Genomic DNA, 13299 nt, shown 5'->3' with positions numbered 1-13299 from the left:
GTGGGATTCGAACCCGTTATCTCCCGGATACAAGTTCACAGCCGTGCGCCTTTACCCGCACGGCCAACTCGGCCCGGTGGTTACAAAACATGAACGTTTTCATATCGAAATTATTTCCTTCCTTCATCCTTGTCTATCACATCAAATCTTCCCATCCCTCCGCCCAAAAAGCCCCTGTTCCGCATAAGAGGTGAGACTGCCTGGGTGAGGTACTGGTCCTCATTCCCAATTGTATCCCCAACTCAAAATATCACGCTGCAGGACACTGTTCTTGAGGCGGTAGAGGTGGAATCCTTCGCTGAGTCTTAGGGAAAAACAAACCCTGGAGGGTGAACGGATTAAGAAAGGAAGAAAGAATAATAAAACTTGTGCACCTCTGTGGTGTAGTGGTTAGTGTGGTTAGCTGCCACCCGCGGAGGTCCTGGGTCGATTCCCGCCCCTATTGTGAAATTTGAAAAGTGGCACGAGAGCTGGAACGGGGTCGACTCAGCCTCGTGAGGTCAACTGAGTAGAAGGGGAAGGGGGCTTCGATTCCCACCACATCCATCCTTGAAGTGGTTTTCTGTAGTCTCCCGCTTCTCCTCCAGGCAAATGCCAGATGGTACCTAACTTAAGACTACGACCGTTTCCTTCCCTCTTCCTTGTCTACTCCTTTAAGTCTTCCCATCTTCCCTCAAGGCCCCTGTTCAGCACAGCAGGTGAAGCCGCCTGGGCGATGTACTGGTCCTCCTCCGCTGTTTTTCCCCAACCCAAAGTTTCACGCTCCAGGACATTGCTCTTGTGGTGGCAGAGGTGGGATCCTTCGCTGAGTCAAAGGGGAAAACCAACTCTGCAGGGTACATGGATTAAGAAAGAAAGAAACATTTTTTTCCCCATCAACAGGACTCGAACTAGTTCATCACGGTGTCAAACCATAAAAGCTTCACGGCTTAACGCTCGAGTGCTGCAGAAGTAGCAAAAATAAGCAGTCCAAGGAACAGAAGAATTACATACGATCCATATGCAAGGCATTTGAAGCAATTATTTGGAGTTCAGGACACTCACAAAATCTTATCGTCCCCGGGTGGGATCGAACCACCAACCTTTCGGTTAACAGCCGAACGCGATAGGCGATTGCGCCACGGAGACTCGCGAAGGTTCTCCTACGTAACCAGAAAGTCCTACCCCCATTAATAGCTTAGGAGGAGGGATGAGGGCGAATTACTGGCGCCTTAACCGGAACACCTCGGCTAAGGTTAGGGGTTGGGGCGTGAGGCTAACAACTCTACCACCACAAAACTACATCATTTTCAGAAACCAAATCGAGATAACAGGACGGTCCCAAACCTACGACGACAAAAGGGCGCTAAATGGCAACGATACGAATATATTGGAACATGGAATGTGATAAGAACCTTTCAGGCTGGGAGTAGTAGGAAATTGAAGGAGGAATTACTTAAATATCAGATAGAAAGGCAGCGTTACAGGAGATAAGACGGAAGACAATCGAGGTTGCAGATTTAGAGCACTGCATTTTGATCAATAGTGGGAAAGAACAAAGTGGTATAGGGACAGTGTTTATGGTCAAGAAATCGGTCAGTCATAGCATGATTGAATATGAAGCAATAAGTCCCAGACTAAAATTTTCAAAGACTATTCCAAATACAAATGTTCATGTCTGTATTATCTTCAGTTTTTTAGATACAAGTATCCTCGTAAAACGAATACACGCCCTTTTAAACCCCCCTTAAGTAAATTTTCCGAAAAATAAGGACGTGTTTCTTTATTTTTAAAGGATACTTCAAATACCAATTTTTACGTGTGTAATATATTCAGTTTTGGAGATACGAATATCCTAATAAAAAATAATTCAACCCCTTTTTCAGTCATTTTACCCCCTTAATTGCTTTTTCCGAAAACAAAATATTCGTGTTACTTTATTTTTAAAAGATATTAAAAACAATTTTCACGACTATAACAATTTATTTCTGAGATATACTGTATAAATGGTACGTTTAAAAATTCGCCCCGCTTTTCGCTGCTGTTCATCCCCCATTAATTGGTTTTTCCAACAAACAAATAATAAGTGCTTCTTTATTCCTTAAGGAGATTCCAAATACCTTTAAGTCTTTAACATCTTCAGTTTTTTTTTGATACCGAGCTCGATAGCTGCAGTCGCTTATGTGCGGCCATTATCCAGTATTCGTGAGATAGTGGGTTCGAACCCCACTGTCGGCAGCCCTGAAGATGGTTTTCCGTGGTTTCCGATTTTCACACCAGGCAAATGCTGGGGCTGTACCTTAACTAAGGCCACGGCCGCTTCCTTTCCACTCCTAGCCCTTCCCTGTCCCATCGTCGCCATAAGACCTATCTGTGTCGGTGCGACGTAAAGCAAATAGCACAAATAGCACACAGTTTTTGAGATATAAGTATCCTTATAAAAGGTATTCAACCCCTTTTCACCTTTTTCTCACCCCACTCACGGGGATTTTTCTGAAAATATTTGCCCCGTGGTAATAGCTCTGGGAAAACAAATGAATACAACGTTCGATTAGGATATCTTTTTATAGATTTTAAACAAGCCTATGACAAAGTAAAGAGCTCGACATTATGGGAAACAATGAAGGATTTTAAATTCCCACAGTAAATAAAACTGACTAAGATGACCCTGGAGAACAGCAGGCGGCAGGTAAAAGTGCAGGGAAGTCCGCGAAGAGTTTTCAGACCTGAAGAAGGCCTAAGGGAACGAGATCCCTTATCACCAGTGTTATTGAACCTAGTGCTGGAGAAAGCTGTAAGATCAATAACTAGTAATCCGGGTGGTAATATTTACAATAGAGTGATCCAAGTTTCGCTTATGCAGATGATGTGGTGATAACTGCCAGAAGTAACGAGGCACTTACAACTACCTTGAGGGAGTCGAAAGTTGCGGCTGTGTTTTTGGGCTTGGAGATAAGTGAGGCTAAAACTAACTAAATATATGGTAACATAGAGAAATGGAATGAACACTGAAAAACTCCAATTGGATTATTCCACATTTGAAGAGGTAGATAGTAGTAATAACATCAGAAAATAAAGGTGTGACAGATATTGTAAATCGGCTCCCAAAAGATCCTGCAGAGTACTGTACCCCCGCTCCCCCCCCCCTTCTGAGAAGCAAAATCTTTAGCAGGAAATTAAACCTGACTCTCTACAAAACAATAATTAAACCAGTACTTATGTATGGGAGTGAGGCATGGGTATTGACTGAGGCCAGAGAGAGGAGATTAAATGTGTGGGAAAGGAAAGTACTGAGGAAGAGGTTTGACCGTTGAAGGAGGGAGGTTTGTGGAGAATCAGAACAAACGAAGAAATAAGATTATTGTATAAGGAGCCGGACTTGTTGACCTCAGTCAAAATGAGACGAATTAGATGGCTGGGGCATATGCAACGGATGGAATAGAGAAGAGTTCCAAGGAGGGCACTGACGGGGCACCCTGGGGGCAGGAGAAGGAGAGTTCGGCCCCGAATAAGATGAATAGGAGATGTGGAGAATGATCTGAGGAACGTTGGAGTTAAGGGGTGGCGTGGGCGTGCTGAGGACCGGGACGAGCGGAGAGCTGTGGTCAAGGAGGCCAAAGTCCTTTAAAGGACCGTAGAGCCATGGAGTAAGTACGTCAAATTTTTATGGTCTGACAACGTGGCTTATTCCATTTCAATGTAACCTACAGTATCATAGTGTATCACATACATCCATTCACAGAAATTATTTGGGGTGATGACCCGATGTCTCACTACCTAAAATTAATACCTAGAGTGGTGCAGAAGAAGCGAGAATAGTAGAATAGCATACCCTCCATATAACATGATACATTTATAAGGTAAATGAAGCAATTATTTTCGTTATTGTCATAATGTTCAGGGTACTTGCAAAAACTCATCGCCCCCGGGTGGGCTCGAACCACCAACCTTTCGGTTAACAGCCGAACGCGCTAGCCGATTGCGCCACAGAGGCTCACGTAGGGCTGCGATATGGCAGGTTGCTGCCATCAGTTGTATGTTATCCTGTGTTCTTCGGACGTAACGAAAATTATCATAATGAGACTATGTCGATTCACTGTTAGTATTACCTTCTCTATCCCTTCCAAACTTCCCATCCCCCAAACAAGGCTTCTGTTTAATATAGCACAGGGCCTTTCAGGGTGCATGCACCAGACGCATGCACGGTGCAAAAGACGACTTCGCTTGGTTGCCCGGAGTGCAGACCCCCACTCCTCGATTTAGAGCAACAGCGCTGCCCCTCTCTTTCCTCACGCCTGTCTCGCTCGCTCCCCATGTCACCCTCTTCCTCACTTGCTCCATAGCGCTCCAAATACGAGCCGAGTTGAGCCGAGCTTAGCAGAGTAGCCCAGAGACGAAGCGTTGGTCCGAACCGAGCGGAGTGGAACCGATGCACAGTGCACGGAGCTCCTGAGCCTCGATGTGCATGCGTGAGATTTTGGGCGTTTGAGAGGCCCTGGTATAGCAGGTGAGGTAACTTGTGCGAGGTACTGGTCATCCTCCCTAGTTGTATCTCAAGACCCATAATCTCCGCTCCAGGACACTACCCTTGAGGTGGTAGAGGTGGGATCCCTCAATGAGTACGACAGAAACACCAACACTTGAGGGTAAATGGCCACTAATAATAATAATAATAATAGTAATAATAATAATAATAATAATAATAATAATAATAATAATAATAATAATAATAATAAAAGGAATCGTCATATTTTCGGTATTCTTTCTTTCTTTCTTTCTTTCTTTCTTTCTTTCTTTCTCTCTTTCCTTCTTTATTATTATTATTAGTATTAGTATTATTATTATTATTATTAATATTATTATTATTATTATTATTATTATTACTATTATTATTATTATTAGTGGCCATTTACCCTGAAGTGTTGGTATTTCTGTCGTACTCAGTGAGGGATCCCACCTCTACCACCTTAAGGGCCGTGTCCTGGAGCGTGAGATTTTGGGTCTTGAGATACAACTTGGGAGGATGACCAGTACCTCGCCCAGGTTGCCTCACCTGCTATACCGGGGCCTCTCAAACGCCAAAAATCTCACGCATGCACATCGAGGCTCAGGAGCTCCGCGCACTGTGCATCGGTTCCACTCGGCTCGGCTCGGACCAACGTTTCGTCTCTGGGCTACTCGGCTAAGCTCGGCTCAACTCGGCTCGCATTTGGAGCTCTATGGAGCGAGTGAGGAAGAGGGTGACAGGGGGAGCGAGCGAGACAGGCGTGAGGAAAGAGAGGAGCAGCGCTTTTGCTCTAAATCGAGGAGTGGGGATCTGCACTCTGGGCAACCAAGCGAAGTCGTCTTTTGCACCGTGCATGCGTCTGGTGCATGCACCCTGAGAGGCCCTGTGCTATACTAAACAGAAGCCTTGTTTGGGGGATGGGAAATTTGGAAGGGATAAAGAAGGAAGATGGAAGGAAACGGTCGTGCATCCCAGCATTTGCCTGGAGGAGAAGTGGGAATTCACGGAAAACCATCTCGAGGATGGCTGAGGTGGGAAACGACCCATCCCCCCCACCTCTACTCCGTTGACCTCCCGAGGCTGAGTGAACCCGATTCCAAGCGTCGTACCACTCTTCAAACTTCTTGGTAGAGCCGGGAATCGAACTAGGACCTGCGCGGGGTGGCAGCTAATCACAATAACCACTATACAACAGAGGCGGACCTCGGTATTCTCATTGTGATAATTTTACTTCTGTCTGAAAGCCACAGGATAACATACAGTGGCTGCCTGGAAGCTGTCATTCGCAAACACTCCGTGTGCCTCCGTGGCGCAATCGGCTAGCGCGTTCGGCTGTTAACCGAAAGGTTGGTGGTTCGAGCCCACCCGGGGGCGATTAACTTTTGTGAGTATCCTGAACTTCAAATAATTGCTTCAAATGCCTTGTATCATGTTATATGGAGCGCATGAAATTCTTCTGTTCCTTACACTGCTTATTCTCGCTACTTCAGCAGCACGGTCATCACCTCGAGCAATTGCTGCGAATGGATGTATGTGATACACAATGAGACTGTAGGTTTCTTTGGCATGCAGTGCGCCTATACTTTCGGAACCGTACTGGGCCGCTGTGGGTTACAGAAACATTTTTTTTTGTTAGGGGCTTTACGTCGCACCGACACAGATATGTCTTATGGCAACGATGGGAGAGGAAAAGCCTAGGAGTTGGAAGGAAGCGGCCGTGGCCTTAATTGAGGTACAGCTCCAGCATTTCCCTGGTGTGAAAATGGGAAACCATGGAAAACCATCTTCAGGGCTGCCGACAGTGGGATTCGAACCCATTATCTCCCGGATACAAGCTCACAGCCGTGCGCCTTTACCCGCACGGCCAACTCGGCCCGGTGGTTACAAAACATGAACGTTTTCATATCGAAATTATTTCCTTCCTTTGTCGTTGTCTATCACTTCCAATCTTCCCATCCCTCCGCCTAAAAAGCCCCTGTTCCGCATAAGAGGTGAGACTGCCTGGGTGAGGTACTGCCCCTCATTCCCAATTGTATCCCCCAACTCAAAATATTACGCTGCAGGACACTGTTCTTGAGGTGGTAGAGGTGGAATCCTTCGCTGAATCCTAGGGAAAAACAAACCCTGGAGGGTGAACGGATTAAGAAAGGAAGAAGGAATAATAAAAATTGTGCACCTCTGTGGTGTAGTTGTTAGTGTGGTTAGCTGCCACCCCCGGAGGTCCTGGTTCGATTTTCGGCTCTGTCGCGAAATTTGAGAAGTGGCAGGAGAGCTGGAACGGGGTTGACTCAGCCTCGTGAGGTCAACTGAGTAGAAGTGGGGTGTGGGGTTCGATTCCCACCTCATCCAACCTTGAAGTGGTTTTCCGTAGTCTCCCGCTTCTCCTCCAGGCAATTGCCGGGATGGTACCTAACTTAAGACTACGACCGTTTCCTTCCCTCTTACCTTGTCTACTCCTTTAAGTTTTCCCATCTTCCCTCAAGGCCCCTGTTCAGCACAGCAGGTGAAGCCGCCTGGGCGATGCACTGGTCCTCCTCCACAGTTTTATCCCCAACCCAAAGTTTCACGTTCCAGGATACTGTTCTTGTGGCGGTAGAGGTGGGATCCTTCGCTGAGTCCAAGGGAAAAACCAACTCTGCTGGCTACATGGATTAAGAAAGAAAGAAACATTTTTTCCATCAACGGGACTCGAACTAGTTAATCACGGTGTCAAACCATAAAAACTTCACGGCTTAACGCCTCGAATGCTGCAGAAGTAGCGAAAATAAGCAGTCCAAGGCACAGAAGAATTATATACGAACCTTATACAAGGCACACTCACAAAAACCTCCAACCTTTCGGTTAACAGCCGAACGCGCTATCCGATTGCGCCACGGAGCCTCGCGGAGTTTGTGCTTCTACGCAACCAGAAACTCCTACCCATTAATAGCTTAGGAGGAGGGATGAGGGTGAATAACTGGCGCCTTAAACGGAACACCTCGGCGAAGGTTAGGAGTTTGGGCGTGAGGCTAACAACTCTACCACCGCAAAACTACATCATTTTCAGAAACCAAATCGAGATAACAGGACGGGCCCAATTCTACGACGACTAAAGGGCGCTAAATGGCAACGATACGTATATATTGGAACATGGAATGTGAGAAGTATCTTTCAGGCTGGGGCTAGTAGAAAATTGGTGGAGGAGTTATTTAAATATCAGATAGATATGGCAGCGTTACGGGAGATAAGGCGGAAGACAATCGAGGTGGCAGATTTACAGCACTGCAGTTTGATCAATAGCGGGAAAGAACATTTTTTTTTGTTAGTTGCTTTACGTCACACCGACACAGATAGGTCTTATGGCGACGATGAGACAGGGAAGGGATAGGAGTGGGAAGGAAGCGGCCGTGGCCTTAATGAAGGTACAGCCCCAGCATTTGCCTGGTGTGAAAATGGGAAACCACGGAAAACCATTTTCAGGGCCGCCGACAGTGGAGTTCGAACCTACTATCTCCCGAATACTGGATAATGGCCGCAAAGGGGGGGGGGATAGAACAAAGTGGTATAGGGACAGTGTTTATGGTCAAGAAATCGGTCAGTCATAGCATGATAGAATATGGAGCAATAAGTCCCAGACTAAAATTTTCAAAGACTATTCCAAATACAAATGTTCATGTCTGTATTATCTTCGGTTTTTGAGATACAAGTATCCTCGTAAAACGAATACAACCCCTTTTACATCCCCCTTAAGTAAATTTTCCGAAAAATAAGGACGTGTTTCTTTATTTTTAAAGGAGACTTCAATTACCAATTTTTCATCATCATCATCATCATCATCATCTGTTTACCCTCCTGGTTCGGCTTTTCCCTCGGACTCAGCGAGGGATCCCACCTCTACCGCTTCAGACACTTGGTCGGGGATACAACTGGGGAGAATGACCAGTACCTCGCCCAGGCGGCCTCACCTGCTATGCTGAACAGGGGCCTTGTGGAGGGATGGGAAGATTGGAAGGGATAGACAAGGAAGAGGGAAGGAAGCGGCCGTGGCCTTAAGTTAGGTACCATCCCGGCATTCGCCTGGAAGAGAAGTGGGAAACCACGGAAAACCACTTCGAGGATGGCTGAGGTGGGAATCGAACCCACCTCTACTCAGTTGACCTCCCGAGGCTGAGTGGACCCCGTTTTAGCCCTCGTACCACTTTTCAAATTTTCGTGGCAGAGCCGGGAATCGAACCCGGACCTCCGGGGATGGCAGCTAATCACGCTAACCACTACACCACAGAGACGGACAATACCAATTTTTACGTCTGTAATATATTCAGTTTTGGAGATACCAGTATCCTAATAAAAAATAATTCAACCCCTTTTTCAGTCATTTTACCCCCTTAATTGCTTTTTCCGAAAACAAAATATTCGTGTTACTTTATTTTTAAAAGAGATTAAAAACAATTTTCAAGTTTATAACAATTTTCTGAGATATACTGTATAAATGGAACTTTTAAAAATTCTCCCCGTTTGTCGCTGCTGTTCATCCCCCATTAATTGGGTTTTCCAAAAAAATACGTGCTTCTTTATTTTTTGAGGAGATTCCAAATATCTTTAAGTCTGTAACATCTTCTGTTTTTGAGATATAAGTATCCTCATAAAAGGTGTTCAACCCCATTTTCACCTTTTTTCACCCCACTCAAGGGGAGTTTTCTGAAAACAAAGAAATACGTGTTTCTTTATTTTTCTTTGCTAGGAGCTTTACGTCGCACCGACACAGACAGGTCTTATGGCGACGAAGGGATTTGAAAGGCCTAGCAGTTGGAAGGAAGCGGCCCTGGCCTTAAGTAAGGTACAGCCCCAGCATCTGCCTGGTGTGAACATGGGAAACCACGGAAAACCATCTTCAGGGCTGCCGACAGGGTAATTCGAACCCACTATCTCACAGACGCGTGCCTCTACGCGCACGGCCAACTCGCCCGGTTCTTTATTTTTAAACGAGATTCTAAACACCAACTTTTATGTCTGTACACTTTTACGTTTTTGAGATATAGATTGCTCATTTGAACAATTCACCCCCAAAATTCACCCCAAAAATCCTCCCTTAGTGAGCACTTACGCTCTAATATAAATGTAACCCCAAAATTATATTTCTTTACGTCCATTAGTCTTGGTTCGGCGATGATGAATCAGTTCAGTCAGTCAGTCATGACATGTTATTTTATATATAGACTAGCGAATGTGCCCGTGCTTCGCTACGGTATTCTACATTGTATACGGATATCGAAGTAAATTACTGTACATGCAGTGAATAAGATTTTTTAAATTGCATGTCTCTTAGCATTATCCGAGAAACAGCACGGGGAAGTCCCCATATGTTGTTTCTAATGTAAAGTGTGAATTGCGGAGTTGTGATGATAACGGCAGGCTCACTTGCCTACTGCCATTCAAAATCGATTTGAGAAGTTTTCGTTACAATGGAAGGCCCCTTTATTACTTCTAGACAGATTACAATTGAGGAGTTTTTATTACAATGGCAGGCAACTTCCCTACTGCCAGTCAAAATTGAGTTGTGCTGTTATCATTATAATGACAGGCCCATTTTCCTAATGCCAGCCTGCTTACTGCCAGTCACACCAAGTTGGTGAGTTTTATCAAAATAGCAGGCCACTATGCCTTATGCAGTCACATTTTAGATGGTTACATTTGTTCACAAAGGCGGACCCCCTTGCCTACAGCCGAAAACATTCGGGTAGGAGAGTTTTAAACAAAATTGCATGCTCTCTTGTCTTCGGCAAGTCAAATCGAGAAGGGAATTATTCATTACAATGGTGAGCCCTCCTTACTAATGCCACTTACACAGAAGTTGGAGAAGGACCCCATTTCTACTACCAGTCAAAGTCGATGCGGGGAGTACTGATTACAATAGCAGACACATCCTTTCTCGATGGCTACAATTCAACATCAATGAATATAATATAGATCGACATACGAAAGCATATGCATGTTTACAAAATTGCAGATATTCATTTACAAATTAACTGCTGCTAAACGGTACGTAATATCGACAAACGGATTGCACCATAAGACGCCATATTTAGTGGTGTAAATGGCTGTTCCTACGACATTTTCTCGTATCTCATCTATTCATGGGCCAGACTGAGTTAGAAACGTTGAATAGGGTGAAATTTGGGTATGATTATCTCACAGTGCATTACTTTTCGGATAATTATATGACAAGTACAAACATAGCATTTGGCTCACACATGGCTAATGGGTGGCCAATGTTCTTGTATAATTTTATGATTCTGTCTTTCCTTAAGTGATTCAAATTGTGAAAAAATTGCGAAATTTACCTACAGTCGAGAAATAGAGACAAATCTAACGTGTAAGGGATGGAGATACGACAAAATGTCATAGGACCAAAGTTGTAGGTCACTGCAAATCGAATGGAGATTGTTTCATCCGTTTTGTGATAGGACTTACCGTTTAACCACGAAATACCTCGAAACGAAGGTCTGCACCGTCATTAACATTGCCTACATATTTCGATATTTTTCGGGTATAAAAAGTGAAAAATTAAAAGATCTTGAAAGTTTTCCGTCGGTTACAGGCTAAAACGTGTAATTTTGCCAAATTTTAATTTTATAGCTCGTCTGGCAGATTGTGCCGCAATCTTGATTTTGGGAGAGGGGGAGGGGATATAATTAGGACTTGCAGGACACTAAAGCTAAAAAAATACGCAGATGGTCATTATTACCCTTTAAACGGATAGCTGTACGAAAATTTCGCCAAAATAGTCAATGTACAGATATACGGTCGTTACTATTTTATTGATATGGAAAGATAAGGAATATGCTCCACGTACAACGCCATTTGGGCTATGTCCACTGGACTTAGCCTGCAAAACCGACCGTTCATGATATCTCCCTGATTAATCCTCCTGTCGAAAAATTGCACTTGAGAAGAAGTTTTAGAAATGGATTTTCATCAAGGTTGGTCGATTTCCAGTCAGATTAGTCTTGTATATATTGTGGGAGAGTAAAATAATTGTTTCGGTTCCGTATGAACCCCCAGTCCATTCCGGGAATTTGAAATGGCATGGACCTCAAAACCTACCTTTGGACAGGTGGATGCTAAATAAAAATGTTTGGCTGAAATATCTTCAGAAGTTTTCAAGTTATAAGAAAGACGCTTTACACGCACCCGCTTTTGAGTTAAGTCCGTTGGGACTTGTGCTGAAAAACCGTCCTTTAATGATATCTCCTTTATTAATCCTATCGAAATGATGTACATGAGAAAATGTTTTAGAAATTGATTTCCATTAATTCTGGATATGCATATTTTGTGGGAGTGCAAAATCATGGTTTCGGTTTCGGATAAACCCCCATAAAATATAGATATTCAGAAATAATGTTGGCCCTAAGATCTACCCAAGGACAGGTGGATTCAAAATATCAAGCTTGACAGAAATATATCCAGTAGTTTTCACGTTTTAAGAATTCAGACAAACAGACACCAAAGCTAAAACTTATGCAGATGGTCATTATTACACTTGAAACGGATAACTGTACGGAAATTTCACCAAAACAGTCAATGCACACACACATGGTCATTACGATTTTATGTATATAGATTTAGCCTCACTTATCTCCAAGCCTAAAGACCCAGCCGTGTTTTTCAGCTCCCTCAAGGCAGTTGTAAGTGCCTCGTTACCTCTAGCAGCTATCACCACATCGTCTGCATAAGTCAAAACTTGGATCAGTCTATTATAAATATTACCACCCGGATTAGTAGGGAATGTGGAGATGAGTGTGAGGGGGAAGACAGGAATGATGAGAATGGAGAGGGTTGATATCACCATCGATTGAAAAAATAAGATAAATAATAAAACAATTGAAGAACAATTAAGCCCCAGGGAATGACCTCATAATGACAGAAATGGTAAAATATGGTGAAGTTTTGGTGAGGAGAATATATGAGGTAATTAAATTGGTATGGGGAACAGGTAAAATGCCGGAGAACTGGACACTAGCAAATGTATGCCCTATACATAAGAAAGGGTCACGCTTCCAATGTACAAATTATCGAGGTATATCCTTACTGAGTAGCCTCCGTGGCTCAGACGGCAGCGCATCGGCCTCTCACCGTTGGATACCGCGGTTCAAATCCCGATCACTCCATGTGAGAATTGTGCTGGACAAAGCGGAGGCGGGACAGGTTTTTCTCCGGGTACTCCGGTTTTCCCTGTCATCTTTCACTCCAGCAACACTCTCCATGATCATTTCATTGCATCTATCAGTCATTGGAAGTGGCGACCCCATTGTAATACTAGCCTATATATGTTTCTTTCATTACATTTCTGACCCGGTCTCAGACTGGAAAATAGTTTGTAGGTTTTTTTTTTCATCCTTACTGAGTATAGTGTACAAAATCCTCTCTACAGCCATAACAAAGAGAGTTAGTAGTAGAACAGAAAGACTTATAGGGGAGTGCCATTTGGTTTCAGGCCTGTAAGATCGACGACGGACCATATTTGGCACCATGACAATGGCTCTGTCCACCTCTGTGGTGTAGTGGTTAGCGTGATTAGCTGCCACCCCCGGAGGCCCGGGTTCGATTCCCGGCTCTGCCACGAAATTTGAAAAGTGGCACGAGGGCTGGAACGGGGTCCACTCAGCCTCGGGAGGTCAAATGAGTAGAGGTGGGTTCGATTCCCACCTCAGCCATCCTGGAAGTGGTTTTCCGTGGTTTCCCACTTCTCATACAGGCGAATGCTGGGATGGTACCTAACTTAAGGCCACGGCCGCTTCCTTCCCTCCTCCTTGCCTATCCCTTCCAATCTTCCC

The 13299-nt window shown here is 44.4% G+C and overlaps 1 protein-coding gene and 3 non-coding genes across 6 annotated transcripts in view; 1 reads left to right on the top strand and 3 right to left on the bottom strand.

The window, feature by feature from the left end:
* Window positions 1–13299, bottom strand: part of LOC136875673 (calcitonin gene-related peptide type 1 receptor) — a 409243-nt gene that overhangs the window by 159527 nt on the left and 236417 nt on the right. The gene's annotated exons all lie outside the window — the stretch shown is intronic.
* Window positions 1055–1128, bottom strand: TRNAN-GUU (transfer RNA asparagine (anticodon GUU)). Its single transcript has one exon. It is a non-coding gene; the product is annotated as a tRNA-Asn (tRNA).
* Window positions 3900–3973, bottom strand: TRNAN-GUU (transfer RNA asparagine (anticodon GUU)). Its single transcript has one exon. It is a non-coding gene; the product is annotated as a tRNA-Asn (tRNA).
* TRNAN-GUU (transfer RNA asparagine (anticodon GUU)) lies at window positions 5787–5860 on the top strand. Its single transcript has one exon. It is a non-coding gene; the product is annotated as a tRNA-Asn (tRNA).

Source organism: Anabrus simplex, chromosome 6 (assembly GCF_040414725.1).
Source record: "Anabrus simplex isolate iqAnaSimp1 chromosome 6, ASM4041472v1, whole genome shotgun sequence".
Taxonomy (NCBI): domain Eukaryota; kingdom Metazoa; phylum Arthropoda; class Insecta; order Orthoptera; family Tettigoniidae; genus Anabrus; species Anabrus simplex.
The sequence above is the reverse complement of the archived record's forward strand: the minus strand, read 5'-3'. Positions and strand labels throughout refer to the sequence as shown.